Raw genomic sequence first — 15,533 nt, 5'->3', positions numbered from 1 at the left:
CTGCATTAAGTCTAACATCAATATGGTCAGCCACTAGGTTGCCTAAGAAAGGATGAACCAGAACAGGTCAGAAATAGAGCAATTTAATGCTTCTGGGTAGAACAGAGGTAGCATTGGGCCCATAAATAGCCCCTATGCTTCCAGCTTGCAGAAGAAAATGGTAAACTACTCCAGTATCTTTGTCAAGAAAATCCCAAATGGTGTCACAAAGAATTGGTCACAACTGAAGTAACTCAAAACACTTCCAGCTTGAGCAAGCTTGGAAGACCCAGTCTTTAAAAAAAAGTCACAGGTTCTTGAAGGTAGATTTAACAACTGCAGGATGCCAGGAATTGCTGAACAAGAGCTAACTTCAGGTCTACTCCAGGTGGCCTCCCCTTGAGAAAAACAGGAAACTGCAGAATATGAAGAAATAGGAAATAGAAAAAAAAATGAAGTGATGTTTATAGTTTTAGAAAGCAATAAAAATACTGATTAAAACTATGTATGTAATAGCAACAAATTACCCTTTTAAAGACACAGAAGGGAGGCAGGTAGGTGGCACAGCAGATAGAGTACCAGCCCTGGATTCAGTAGGACCCGAGTTCAAATGCAACCTCAGACACTGTGTGATCCTGGACAAGTCACTTAACCCCATTGCCTCCAAAAGGAAAAATGATAATAACAATAATAATGAGGGCAGCTAGGTGGAGCAGTGACTAGGGCACCAGCTCTAGTGTCAGGAGGACCTGAGTTCAAATTTGGCCTCAGATACCTAACACTTACTAGCTGTATGACCTTGGACAAGTCACTTAACCCCAAGTCACTTAACCCCAACCCCAAAGCCCTGCCTTCCCCCCTCCAAAAAGACAAAAATAAATAAATAAAAGAAGAAAAACCATATCCAAACAGCATATGTAAACAAATAGGTCAATTGTGTTACTATTTTGTTAAAAATGAATATATGCTTTCAAAAGACAAATTATTTTGTCAGCCTCAGGGTAATGGTTTGGGACTTTTTTGCTTTTTGTTTTTTACCATGGCACTCTCAAAGACCACTTCCTAAAGTACAGAGAGGTTGTAATCTTTGTTGCTAGAGACACAGACCAGTGAAATCAAAGATCTTTGAATTATTGAAGTATTGTTTTATATCCAACTCCAAAGTAACTCACCCATTTCTCCTCACATCCTCCCATAACAACCAAACAAAACAACCCATTATTTTCTATGTGATCTCTTTGGGGTTTGTTTGTTAGGTGGTTTTTTTAGTTTGTTTTTGTTGATGGTTACTGAGCTTAGAATAAATTGTTTAAAAATTTGTTATTTTTGTTGGACTTGCTGAGAATAATTTAGTCAACATGTGTCAGAGAAGGCCCTTGAACCTAAGATTTTCTTGCCACCAAGACCAACTCTAGTCAACAATCTGCTTTTCTCAGTGTTTTTTAAGGCCAGCATCAAACAGAATCTTCTGATTTAATTACAGGAGTAATAATACTTTCAGTAAAGATCCAGATACTAAAAACCTACCTAGAATAAAATAAAAGGTTGGAGAAAACTGAGGACTTAGGGAGAGGTATTGTACTTGAATGATCAAATAAGATAATGTCAACGTAGGCGATTATCATTAGTTATTATTACTCTCTTCTGTGCCCAGTCCTTGCTCCCCTGGCTATTGGCTACAGCTCGAGTGGGGACCCCTGGTGGATAGATGGGTTTGAACAGAACACCAGAGAAGGTTCAAAAGAGAGGACCCCCAGATCGGAGAAAAGAAGCCCTGCTTTAGTCAGTTGGGGGACCTAGTGAAAGCTGCAGCCAGCTTCTACAGCTATGTTTTGTATCCCTTTGTTGCTGAGGCTTGCTGAGCAACATCTAACACATTTTTGGTGCCCGATCAATGCTTGTTCATAACAATCTATTATTTATGCTTATGTTTATATAGAGTTTTTTCTAGAGTTCCCTGCAAGACCATAGACATGGTACCTTTATGACAGTTAGGTTAAGCCCTTGAGATCTGTAGGAGAAAATGTGGCTCACTGAAATGTCATGTTTAAATAGCCCAAATATTAAAAAAAAAAAATCTATTGCTGGCTATGCCCATAGGAGCTAAAACATGATAGAATGTCTGGTCCAAGACTGATATTAGAGAAGAACATGAACAAGAAATAGTTAGGGGTTCATAGAAAAATAAGATTGAAAACTAAAATGGGGACGGGGGGGTGGGGGGGAGGGGGCTGGGGATAAGTGGGCAATACAATACACTAGGGAACCAGGCTGAGAATACAAATGGTGAGTTGGCTTTGTATGACCAGATGAGAGCAGTGAGGTTGATAAATGTCCTTGTAAGAGCTCTCTGGGAGAGCCACTCTGCAGCTTAATGTTGGCTCTTCTAGGACCACTGGAAGGCTTTGAGGATAATCATCTGTGACATAATAAGGCTGTCCTCGTGACACAGTTTGAAACAACCAACCTTATTTCCAAGCTTTGTCTGCCAGAAAAGTGAATGCCAAAAACGGAATCCTGCTCAGTGGGAACCACATTCATTCTTCATGTCTCCAAATTGGGGTGGTAATACCTGCTTTGAACTCTTTCATCCACTTATGCAGAAATAATTTGAGGTCATTTCAGCAGTGCCCTCCCCTGCCCCCTCACGTGGAATATAGAAGTTGAAGGACTGGCAGCCTGGTGTAGTAGGAAGAGGACAAGACTTGGCACAGGCCTAAACTAGCTACTAACTTTGGGCAAGTCACCAAATCACATTGAGACTCTATTTCCTTGTCTGTAAACTGGTGATTATGGAATGTGGCACTACCACCAGAGGGAGCTTTGGGTATCAGCCAAACTGCCTGTTCCTCTCTATCATAGATCCTCAGGGAAGCTGGTTATCACCTATTGGTTGTATAGGCTACCAGAGTATTGACATAGCTTTAAAGCAGGAGTCCTTAACCTGGAGCCCATGTACTTTAAAATAACTTTATTTTTTGCTAACTATATTTCAATATAATTAGCTTCTTTGGTAATCTTATAAATTTCATTTTATTTGTGTAAAGACATTATTTTATGAATAAGCCTGTAAGCTTCACCAGACAGCCAAAGGGGTCCATGACACAAAAAAAGTTAAGGCCCCCTGATCTCTCTGGAGGTAACTATGGTCTACCAATCAAAATTTCTTGACTTGGCACCCAATACTGAGCCCTTCCTTCATAGCTAGTGATCAAAAGTCTCTGAACAATACATCATTAAAACCATTTAATTGGATTAGATAAAAGGTAATTAGATGCAGAATCATTACTTTTCCCTAACATAAACTGTACATTCCATTTTATTCCAATCCTGGTCTTTCCCAAAGGATCATACAATATTATATTTAGAGCTGGGGGGGGGGAGCAGGGGGGATTTTATTAGGTCCTTTAGCCCAATTTCATTATTTTATAGATGAGGAAACTAAAGTCACAAGATGCTGAATTTCTTGCCCAAGGTCATACAGGTTTCAAGCTCCCAGGTTCTGGAACTCAATCTAGTATCCCTTCCACTATGCCATGCCAATATACTTTCCAGTATGGGATGTGTCTCTGTCTGTCTTGTGTTCTTGATGCTAGGTAAATCAGTGTTATTTTTAGACTGTCTTTCAATGAAAAGGAAATGAATGCACGCAGTTAACTCACAACTACATTATAAAGCACTGAAGACATTACAGTAATATTCAGAGGTGACAGTTGCATGAGTAAACAGCATAGCATGATGCTAATCCTAGGATCTGGGGAACATTTCTCCCCAGGATCAGAAACTTTGCTATGCATTGGACTATTCCTGCCATCCCACGATGAAATAAAGGATTTTTAAAATGCTCCAGGGGCTTACTCTTAATACAACACTGCAGCACCACCATAAATCCAACACAGTGGACAAGAATAAGCACAGACCCAGCCTTCATTGCAGCCTCCCAAATTCCTTTTGATTTCAAGTTCAAAGACTTGCAGTGAAGGAGGAATATCCTGCATTGCATTTCTCCATAAGTCTATTGTGGTATTTAAAAAGTATGTGAGAAATAGTTTCTGGGTAATTTAATCATTTTATGAATAATGCCAGCATGTTTATTTATAAAAAGATGGTCATTGGGCTCTCTCTTAGACCAAAGACCCCTTATGGTGATGGGCTCACAGTTTATATACTTTTGGAAAAGTAGGTGTTCCTGAGGGTGACAATTAACTCTGATTGGCTGATGATGAGAAAACAAATATTACAATGAGGGGCTGGGCCATATTACAATGAGTGTCCCAGTATGGTGATTTGGATCACCCAAATCTTGGTCAAAGAGATTTATCAATTTCCATATCACCTGTCTGACAAAAGGGTGAATCCCTGCTTTCTCCCACCTGCCAGAGGAAACACAATGAGTCAGAATGCACCCATTAGCCTAAGTTTAGAATTTCTTTTACTCTCTGATTAGATCTTGGTCTGGGTAAGTCTTTCAGAAAGATTTTTCACACTGGTTGATTTCTGGATGAGAAAGTAGAAAAGAGGAAAAACCTCAGTCCCAATACAATAATTACTTATTAAATACAAAAGAGAAATAATCATTTCTTGCACTATAAAATAAAATTCAGTTCTGTACCAAGGAGCATTCACCAATTACTTTGTCCCTCTGCATCTCAGATGAGCTGAGGATTATAGCTACATATCATCACTCCTCCATACCCATATTATCTATACCTTAGGGTTATGTAAATCAAATAAGGTCATGCTTATGGTACATATTGAGGAATCCCTCCTGAACTCTTTTGTCTCATGTCATTCTAGGACAAGTAGTCCTGCTGGAGAAAACAAGCAAACAGAGCAAAACACAATCCTAGATGAGTATCCTAACTCATCACATGCCCAAGATGTAACCAATGGACTAAGATCCAGCCTCCAGGCATCAGTGGATTGGGTTCAATCTTGGGGACTGCTGAAGATTGCATTGTCCCCTTCCAGAGATGCCTTTGGCAAATATCAGAATATAGTTTAAGTATGTCTCATGGTTTAAGTCTTTACAGATGTAGGTTAAAAGGTCCCTAAATTCTGTTTAAGTATTTAAGATAATAATGCATATTAGATACAGGATAAACTTTATTCCACTCCACAGAAAATACATAAAAGAATCACAGTATCCCATAAATAATTAATGCAATTCACTTCACTTTCCAATGGCTCCTGTTCCACCCCCTTCCTCATATGGAGCCTTAAAGTCTTTCAAATTTAGAACATTACCTTGTCTTTTGGATTTGCATCAGAAGAGAAATAAGCTAGGTATCACTCACAGAACACACCCTCACCCAACAAGCTGGTGATTCTCTTCTATCCTGGAGACCTACAGATCATCCAGCTTTATGCTAATTCATAAAGAAAGCTGGACTCTCCCCATAAGGAAAAGAATTTGGGTATACAAGAGGTAACCTTCCCAACTGACCTATAGTGTTCGAATAACTCATAGCATGAATAGGTTTAAAGCACAGATCATTTTGTCCCTGTGTTAAAATTTCAACTTGTTCTGATCCGCCTGACCACCCCCTCTTCTTCTAGTCAGTATATTAAATCTACAAGTAGCTAGCATAAAGGGGCAATAGGAGGAAGTAAGATTACAAAGGGGAAGCTTGAAGTCATGTACTTCCCAAAGACCAAAGTAATGTAATTTACAAGTTGTGTCATATATTAACCAAAATTCACATCCTGGTAATACACTGAATCAGCAGAAGGCACTAGGCATTGCTGTTAGGTTTCTGGCCCTGTGATATGTAAATCCCAGAATTCCACAGTTCCAAACTAGCAGAACATCAAAAAGGTTATGTTTGTGAACAAATCCTGAGGTGGTACAGGTCAGAGTTAGTTTGTTTTCCCCCAAAAAACATAAACCTCAGACTCCTGCTTCCAACTGCCACCCAATACCCTTCTGTCTCCATTTGGGTGTTTAATGCTCAAAAACTCTACACCACACACATAAGTAATTATCTGTGCCTCTCTTCCTCCCTCTCCTCTTCCCCATCACTGCCTACCTCCCTTCACCATTCCATCCTTTATACTTTCACCATGCCATCTGCCTTGGCACCCCTTTTGCCTCTCGTCTCTGTACCCACTATGCTTAATTAAAGTGTGATTAGCACCCTGTTTCCTATTGCCAGTCTTTCTCAGCAAGTACTCAAAGAACTGGGCCTGCCTACCCCCATTTCATAAATTATCAGTTCAGTCCCATGGCTTAGATTCCTCTATTGATTACCCAACTTCAGTCACATATATGTGCCATCTTCTTTTCCCTTGAACAGGTAGATGCTGCCCAGTAACTCATTTTTTCATAAAAGGTTGGGAGCCTAAACTCTCCAAACCATAGTTTCTTGATAGACAACCCCAAGGCTGATGCTGCCTAGAAAATGTCTCTTCTCTTTGAGAAGACAGGAGTCTGGGATCACATTGTCCAGGAAATCATCCTTCTTCTATCCAGAAGACTGAGGTTCAAGGGCTCTCAGAGTTTAGCCATGTGATTTTTTTTCTCTCCTAGGGCCACAAGAGATGATGTAGGCCTCTTGGGTAACCATTAGTGCTCCTGGGGTAACCCTTTCCTCAGGCCCCTCCAGGATAAAACTCTACTCTGTACCACACTGGACTATTCCCTGGATAGGGAAGAAGGGGAAAAGTTGTGGCATATAGTGTTGGCTATGTGAACACTTTGTGTTGCTTCAGAAGTAATAATTCACACCTGACTTAGTCCTCACTTTCTACAACTCGTGGAAAATAGGAGTCACTCAATAAATAAATTTAACCAGGGGATGTGATAATGGAAGTTGACCACCAGGTGGCAGTACCCTCAGGCCAACAGTTAAAGGGTATTTGATACACTTGCTCTGGTTTTCCCAGAGGTTGCAGTACCACCTCTGTCCACCAGATGGTGCTCAACCTACAAACTCAGACTTCGTACCAACCCTGAGCTCATAAAACTGGCGCCACTTGGGTGCGGGCTACATTCAAAACAGACCTAGAAGTATAATATAGAACACACAGCAATTACTAAAATAGGAAACATTTCATGATTATGTGCAAGCCCCTGTGCCATATTTGGTCAACCTCTTGCTGTTGACTGACCAAGTCCATTCTTAAACTTCACATGGATATGTGCCACATGAAATATAAATGAAAACTACTATTCTTAAATTAAGGAGTCAGTATATACAATATTTAGTGAGCAGATTAGACACAAATGTCTCATTTTTCTGCTTTATTTTCCTCTTCTTCTATTGCACGATTGCCTTATATATAATAGTAATAGTATTCAACAAACCAAAAGATTCCAATATTCATTATTCAACCAAAAAAATGCTGAGAAAATTGGAATGTCCTATGTAAGAAATCAAGTTTAGACCGACAGGTTACATCTATGGCACAATAAATGCAAAATTGATACATGACTTGGGTATAAAAAGTCATATCTTAAATGAACACAGAGAAGGAAATGCCACTCTACATGAATTATTTATGGGGGAAGAGTTATTGGACAAACAGGAGATTCAATCAGGAAAGAGGGAAAAATAACAATCTTGATTACATAAAATTGAAAAATGTTTGCACAAACAAAAATACGGTTAGAATTATATCACAAATAGTTAACTGGAGTGGGGGTGGGATCTTTGGGCCTAATAAAGGCCCAATATCCAAGATACAGGAGGAAGAGTAATAGATAGAAGAACAATAATCATTCCCCCAAAGAGATAAATAGTCAAAGGATATGAACAAGAAGCTCTCAAAATAAAAACAACCATGCGAAACAGTGTTCCAAACCACTCCTCATTAGAGAAATGCAAGTGAAAATAATTCTGAGGATCTACCTCAGCCATAGACTGGCAAAGATGGTAACATCCGAGTGCCTTCCCCTATCAGAATGGCCTCAACCCTAAGGTAGTCCTTTAAGACTGAGGTTAATCTGGGTTCCTGGGGAAGATGGAGGACCACAGGACCGTATAGGAGAGATTATGACTGCTCAAGGGTTTAAGTGTGAGCCTATTAAATGAAATTCTGTGTTTGATATTTCAAACTGAGTATTTGTCAGGGAATTGAAGATTCTTTTACATTATCTTCTAAGACCTAGAAACAAACTATATTCTGGGAATAAAATGAACCAAATTTTGCTGTTTTTAAGGAAAATACTAGATGGAGATATGAATCAAAAAGAGACTGATTTATGAGAAACCTTTAGAATGAATCTAATTTGCATAAACCCAGAGTTTCAGTTCTAGGCAATGGATTTCACTTAACATCAGCAAATTTAACCTTACACAATCTCTTTACTAAGACACCTAAGATGTCCAGCAAGATATTAATTAAACCTTTATTTAATCATATTATTCTAATTAGTCTCTATTTTTCTTTTTTTTTTTTTGAGGAGGAAAGGCAAGGCAATTGGTGTTAAGTGACTTGCACAAGGTCACACAGCTAGTAAGTGTCAAGTATCTGAGGCTGGATTTGAACTCAGGTCCTCCTGATTCCAGGGCTGATGCTCTATTCACTGTACCACCTAGCTGCTGCCATTAGTCTCTATTAAAAATTTTTTTGAGGAAAGATGATGCTGGAGACAAAGAACAACTAGGTAAAAAAATTATTTTCTTATCTTGATGGCAAGTCTTGGTGCCCTTGCCTTCTGTTTCCTTTATACAGTTTGAGGAAAATGTTTTTATAATTTATAATGACAGGGATTTCCAATTTAAAAAAATTTCCCTCAGAGGCTTTGACAAACCATGCTTTCTTTCCCTGCCTATCAGAGTTTAACCTGGGGCCTCATGGTCTCACAAATGGGAATGTATGTTAGCAGAAGGGGAACAGCCCAATAGGAAGGAGCTGGTGGAGAGTAGAGGAGAGTTGAATTCTATTTGAATGAAGGTCATGAAGAAGAAGAAGATGTAGAAAGACATTGTTCATAGAGCCATGGAATGTTAGAGAAGGAAAATAACTTGGAAATCATCCAGCTCAACTTTCTCATTTTATAGATAACACAAATGAAGCTCAGAAAGGAGAAGGCAGATATCATAGGTTAAAAAATAATCAGATAGGGGCGGCCAGGTGGCTCAGCGAGTAAGAGCACCGGCTCCAGTGTCGGGATGACCTGGATCAAATCTGGGCTCGGATACTCAGCACCACACCCAGAAATAACTGGCCGTGTAACCTTGAGCAAGTTACTTAACCCCGATTGCTTTATAAAAAAAAAATAATCAGATCATAGATTTAAAGTTGGAAGGGACCTTAAAAAGCATTGGAAAGGTTAAGTGACGTGTCCAGGGTCACACAGATAATTAGTAGTACAGCTTCTACTAAAATCTAGGTTCCCTGACAAGGGTACCATTCTTTCCAGCATGCCATGATACACCACCTTGGTTTGGTATACTTCAGACACTGAGAATATTTTAGACATGATGTGCTAAATCTTCATTTATTCATTCCCTTAAAATAGGGGTTCTGTCATCTGTTTTGTTAATTATCCTTCCCAGTTTCATGTCATCTACAAATTTGATAAGGATGACATCTGTCCCATGAATAGAATTATGACAAGAATAGTTACCCAAGGCATACCAAGAATAACTCAGCTTGACCTGTTAATTACCACTTTTCAGTTCTAGTCATGCAGTTCATCTATACTATCACCTAGGTCCCATTTCACCATCTTGTCCACAAAACTTTAGAAAATGTCTTACCGAAATCCAAGTATATACTACTTATCTAGCATTGCTCTGCTCCATTGGTCTAGTAACTGTCTAAGATAGAAAATGAAGTTACCCAGACAGGGCTGTTCTTGATGATGTCATGCTGGTAATCACCACTTGTCTTTCCAGATGTTAATAGATTATCCCTTCAAGAATGCATTCTAAGTCTTTGGCATCTCCCTTTTGGCTTGCCTCCTTCACTGATAGCATCCATCAGATATAATGCTATAGGAGGAAAGAAGAAAAAAGAAGACAATGTGAAATATCTGATTAGAAAAACCACTGACACGGAAAATAAATCCAGGAGAGATAACTTAAAAAAATTATTGGACTACATGAAAGCCATGATCAAAAAAAGAGCCTAGACATCATCTTTCAAGAAATTATCAAGGAAAACTACCCTGATATTCTAGAACCAGAGGGGAAAATAGAAATTGAAAGAACCCACCAATCACCTCCTGAAAGAGATCCCCAAAGGAAAACTCCTAGGAATATTGTAGCCAAATTCAGGGGTTTTGTGTAGCTGTTTTCAGAGATGCTTCTAGGGACCTGTAAATTTTCAGTTCTTCTAAGGTGGTATGATCAAAGGAAAGGTGTTTACTCCTCTCTTGGCCTGTGCTCTGATCTGTGAGTGATCACAAGCATTCTTTTCTGCCTTGGAACTGTGAGGAAGATTCCCTCTCCACTGCTGCCACAAGCTCCACCAAACCAGCATTCCTCCTTACCCTAGGACTGCCACCCAAGACTATGACCCAGATTGAAGCATGGACAAAGCAAGAGAATCCTGCCTCCGTGCCAGCAAAGAGATCCCTGCAATTCCTCTCTGATCAGCCATTCGATCCCACACCATCTGTAGGCTAAGAGCTCTGGGAGAAGCCGTTGCCTCCTTTACCACCCTGGGGCTGGGGTCTGACCAATCCCTTCTCTCTGCCCTGCAGCTGGGACTGGACCATGCTCTTCTCTCCCCCAGTCCCCTAGTCCTTTCCTACTGATCTTCCAAGTTGTCTTTGGTGTTTATGGGTTGAGAAGTCTGGAAAATGCCACAGCTGCCAGTGATTCAGTCCCCTGAGGCCTACTCCAGCCCATTTATGCCTGTGTGGCCCACACTAGACTGCACTCTTCTCTTACACTGGTACAACAGACCTTTCCTGTCAACCTTCCAAGTTTTCTTGGGCTGGCTATTTGCTTCACTCTGTCATTTTATGGGTTCTGCCACTCTAGAATTTTAGAGTCATTTTTTACAGGAAGGGCTTGGGGGAAAGCTCAAACAAGTCCCTGCTTTTACTCTGCCCCCTAGAAGATTCTTGAGAGACTTTAATCAGTAGTTTAAGTTGAGCTAAATGCTTCCAGACAAGGCAAGAGGACTCATAGGATGGGTTTTATGAGGGTTCAAAGTGATTCTGGTGGTAACCTTCCTCATAGTCAAAATACCATGAACAGCTCTGCATTTTTATCTTTTATTCTCAGTTCTATTTATTAATAACTTTTATATTGATAAAAAATAACATTTTCAGTTATTCTGCTTTTAGTAAAATGAACACCCTAGGAGATGTCTTTATAGTTGAAGCAATAAGCCCCATAAGGAGGCAGCTATGGAACAGTGGACAGAATACAGGGCCTGAAGTCTGAATTCAATCCAGCCTCAGTCACTTACTAGCCATGAGACCCTGGGCAAATCACTTAACCCCAAAGGAAAACTGGGGATAATAGAGCTTACCTCTGAGAACCATCATTGTAAGGATCAGATGATATAATATTTGTAAAACACTTGGTACACAGAGTTGAATAAGTGAATTGAATGCTGAATAAGTGCTCGTTCGCTTCATCCCATATCTATTATATCATACCTCAGTGACAGGTTTGTGACCTGTCTATACAATTTATTATCCATATGCTTTTTCTGACTGTATGGTCATATGGCAGGCCACGTTAGGGGAACCCTACCTCCCATGAAAGCTGAGAAAATGTGGGGAGCCCTGCTATTCCCCAGCAGGGCCGAGAGAGTTGTCTACCCAGAAGCTGCAAGAGGGTGAGTTAAAAGAGAGACAGGGACCCAAAGAGTGGTGGAAAATAGAGGCTCCTTTATTGTCTTAAGTGCAAGCCTTTTATAGGAAGCTTCCTAATGGCCTTCCCCTGTGGACTTCGTGCACTTCAGTGTTCCCAGGCCAGGGGTGTAAACAACACACTTTATCTCAAAGATCCAGTCCTCACACCTGTGAGCTTGAGCTCTTCTCCTGGGGGATGGGGAACCCATGCAGGCCTGACAGAAAGCCCTTCACGTGAGGGGGCTTATTCAGCCATCAAGGTCAGAGTCCTACTAGCCTGTGGTCCTCAAATCTCCCCCTTTTTCTGTTGCAAGGGAGGGCAGTGCAGGTCAGAGGTAACTTCACACAGAGCTCGAGTGCAACAACGGCAACATAGAGCACAATGTAAACTGCAAAGAGGGACAAAGTAATCGGGTGAAAGTAACGTATATAACAATGTACAAATCCAGCAGTCTTGGTCTCTGTCTGCAGAGAGGTAATGGACATTGCAAGAACTGTGGAAGACACAACAGTAGGTGCAAGCAATACACAAAATATACTTCTTTCATTGTTGTCAATTGCATAAGCATTCAATCAGAAGGACTACCAAACCACCCAACACTACTTGAAGGGTAAAAGGAGTTTGAGTTACAATGTTATTCCCAACAATAGTGTGGTTTATACACTGTGCAAGTTGACATAGAACACAAGTGACATTCCATAATGTTCTCTGTGGTGAGGTAAGCAAATTGACAGGAAAAGACAAACAGCCAGACTGGTGTAAACGTTATTGTTCTTCCTTGATAGTTACGTACAATCGTCAATAGCTGCAAAGGTTTTTCACAAGTCCTGCTGAGTTCGTTGTTCTTGATCACCCTCTGCTGTGGTTATTTAGGGTGAGCAATGTCAGAAGGACTGAGCAGCTCTGGGCTCTCAAGTGTGTCATCCCGGTGCGGGGCTGTCTTTTCTTTCTGGAAGGACTTTGGCTGTGTATTCCTTGCCTCCGATGCATTCTTTGAAGGCTCTGTGAACACCCAAGCAAGCAAGCCATTGCAGGATCCAGATTGAAGCAGCTCCATCACCTGGGGAAATACAAACATACCCTTTCCCCCAAGTAATTATTATCCCAGGCCCCTTCCGGGTGTTTGTGGCCAGGTCTTTCCACATTTGGTCTCTTACAGGGTGTTCCACCCCTGTCTCCCCCTTTTCTTTTGTTTTTTGAAGGAACTTTACTAAAGGGAGGATAATAAGTTACCTCTATCCCTTGTGGGCAATGACATGTAATGGAAGAGTAACAAAGAGGGCAATTTTTAAGGATCTGTGTAGCTTGTTCCTATAAAATTGCTGAGGTCAAAGTTCAAAGAATGAGCTTACATATGTATAGGTAGTGACCTTTTTCCTACGAGGGTTTGTAATTTTTAAGAAAATTTTGTTTTCTGTGTGTCTTTAAGCTTAGCAGTATCAATATGTTGGCATATGTACACTAAATATTTGCTGTCTGACACAATATCAAGGGGTGTAGTTTGAACAGTAGAGTGAACTTTATCATTATTAGAATTAATGTAGTAGCTTGCATTTCCAGGAAGCTCAGACAGAAGTTCCTAACTAGAACCTTACCACTGAATAGTAAACATACATCCCTGTTCCACAAAGCTTGTTTATCCTCTGATTGTATTCATTTTGGAAAAAAGAGATACTTCAGAAATTGAATCTTTTACCTATAATAAGTTTAGACGCTATTTAACTCTTGCTTAGGTTGTGGAATGAGCATACATTGGGATCAGAACAGTGAAATCTGTTCCATTTTATGTTAACTTAGCTACAAATTGTGGAAATGAGGGTTTTAGTAGGCCTCCTAAAAAAGCATACTAAGGATTGAAAAGAAATTTTAAAAGTATATTCCCTGTGAGCAAAAGAGTTTTAAGCTTCATAAAAGATCATCACACCTCGATGAAGAAAATCAATGGGAAATTTTGTAAGTAATTCTTGATGAAAAATTTTAGCGTTGAACAGTAAAGCAAATTAGGTAATAATTTCCATATGTGATAGCCAAATAGTTTTTAGCTGTAGCCTTCTTTTTAATTATAAGTAAAGGTATAAAGGCCTGGTGTAGAGGTTTTTCTCTTCTCACAGCTACAAAGCCTATTGTGGATTTAGGGGTTTGAACTGGAGAGGTCTATTTATTTGTTTAAAGGTGGGCTTGAGGGTGCCTCAGGGCTGTTGGTTAGAGGGGACCTTGATAAATTTAGTATGCTTCCTCCCTTTTACCAGATTGGGGAGGGCAACTGAAACTTTCCACTAATCTTTGGCATTTTCTCTACTGTTCTAATCAGGGACAAGAGACTTCAATGAATCTTTGCAAAGTATTTTCAATTGTACCTAATATGTCCGTTCCCTAAAAACCTTTTTGAAAGTGAGAGCTCCGAATTCTTTAGTAAAAAGACGTTGAAAATGGCACTGTATTTCTCCTCCTTCGTACTAGAGAGCTCAAAAAACTTCCCATTTTTTTCAGATCCTAAAGAATGTCCCAATCTGCCCAAACCCAAGCAGTATAACAAATTTTGTCCTATCTCCAGCATCAAATCAGGAGTGACACTCCTATCCTTCACATGAATTTAATTGACTTATAGTTGCATTCTGAACATGCAAAATTTTTCTCTCATAGGGAGACACAAATGGTGAAATATTTGCCCTTTTGCCTCTTTGATCTGAGGGAAAAGTTCCTTATCCTATCTCTTTGTTAATACCCAACCTAGCCAGGGTGGAGTGAGAAAAAGAGATTTTCAAGCTTTTAAAAAATCAAAATTTTCTGTTCCCACTTTTCATGCAACTAATTTATATCTATCTTAAATTTTTCTACCCAGCTTCTCTCTTTACTACATGAGTAAATTTCTTTCTAATTTCTGGCATTGCTCCTACACTCTTCAATTTACCATAAGCATTTTATGACCTGTAAATTACTGGAATACTTTGTTTTCTAGCCAGAAAGAAAGGAGAGAAGGAGTTTTGCTGTGGAATAGGGAAGTAAAGATTATCTGGGCTGTGTAGGAGGGAAGCTCCACCCAAGGATGCCAAGCCCTTTGATGTAGCTAGGCAGAAGGATAAACAGGTGTATTGTGAAACCTTGATATGTGGCCTCAGGTAGTGTTATGTGGACGCCCACAGTACCTAATGGCAAAAATGGTGTAACTTAAATTGAAGTACTGTGACTTCCTGATCAGTAAAAATAGGAATAGTTACCACATGAAGAGAGGGTCGGGATTCTCAGTGGTTATGTCCCGTTGGATTTTGTTGTTGGATATATGGCTGCTGTAAACTTGGAGGGTTGCTCAAGGCTGCAGCCATTCCCCATTGCTGTTCCCTAGCTACATTCTGATGATCAATGAAAACCTTTTTAACATTTTGGGCTAGGGGTATTAGGCCTGGAGGGCCTAGCTCTAATGAGCTCCTTTTTGTCTTTCGCTTTTAGTCTGCACTGGGCTTGTAAATGACCTGGTTTCCCACAATTAAAGCATTTTCGATCTTCCTTCCTCCAGGATCTCTCCTGTCCTATGCTAAGGTTCATTGCCCCCAATTTTTCTCCAAGAAGATTCACATACAAAGTCTGAGTGGCACACCTTTGAATCATGTCTTCTATAGTGATACCCTATCTCAACCTGTAAGAGCTCTCCTGCAGTCCTGGTTCAGTTTCCCTCGCTAATTGCCTTGTTAGAATATCAGCTGTGTATCCTTCAACTGCCCTAATGATAGCCTGTGTAAGGCGGGCTAGAAAAGCTGTGAATGTTTCTTGGGGCCCTGAGTTATCTTTGTGAAT

The sequence above is a fragment of the Petaurus breviceps genome, unplaced genomic scaffold, assembly GCF_028583685.1.
Source record: "Petaurus breviceps papuanus isolate PSGF00001 unplaced genomic scaffold, PetGlider_PUasm1.0 90701, whole genome shotgun sequence".
In the NCBI taxonomy this organism is placed as follows: Eukaryota; Metazoa; Chordata; class Mammalia; order Diprotodontia; family Petauridae; genus Petaurus; species Petaurus breviceps.
The sequence above is the reverse complement of the archived record's forward strand: the minus strand, read 5'-3'. Positions refer to the sequence as shown.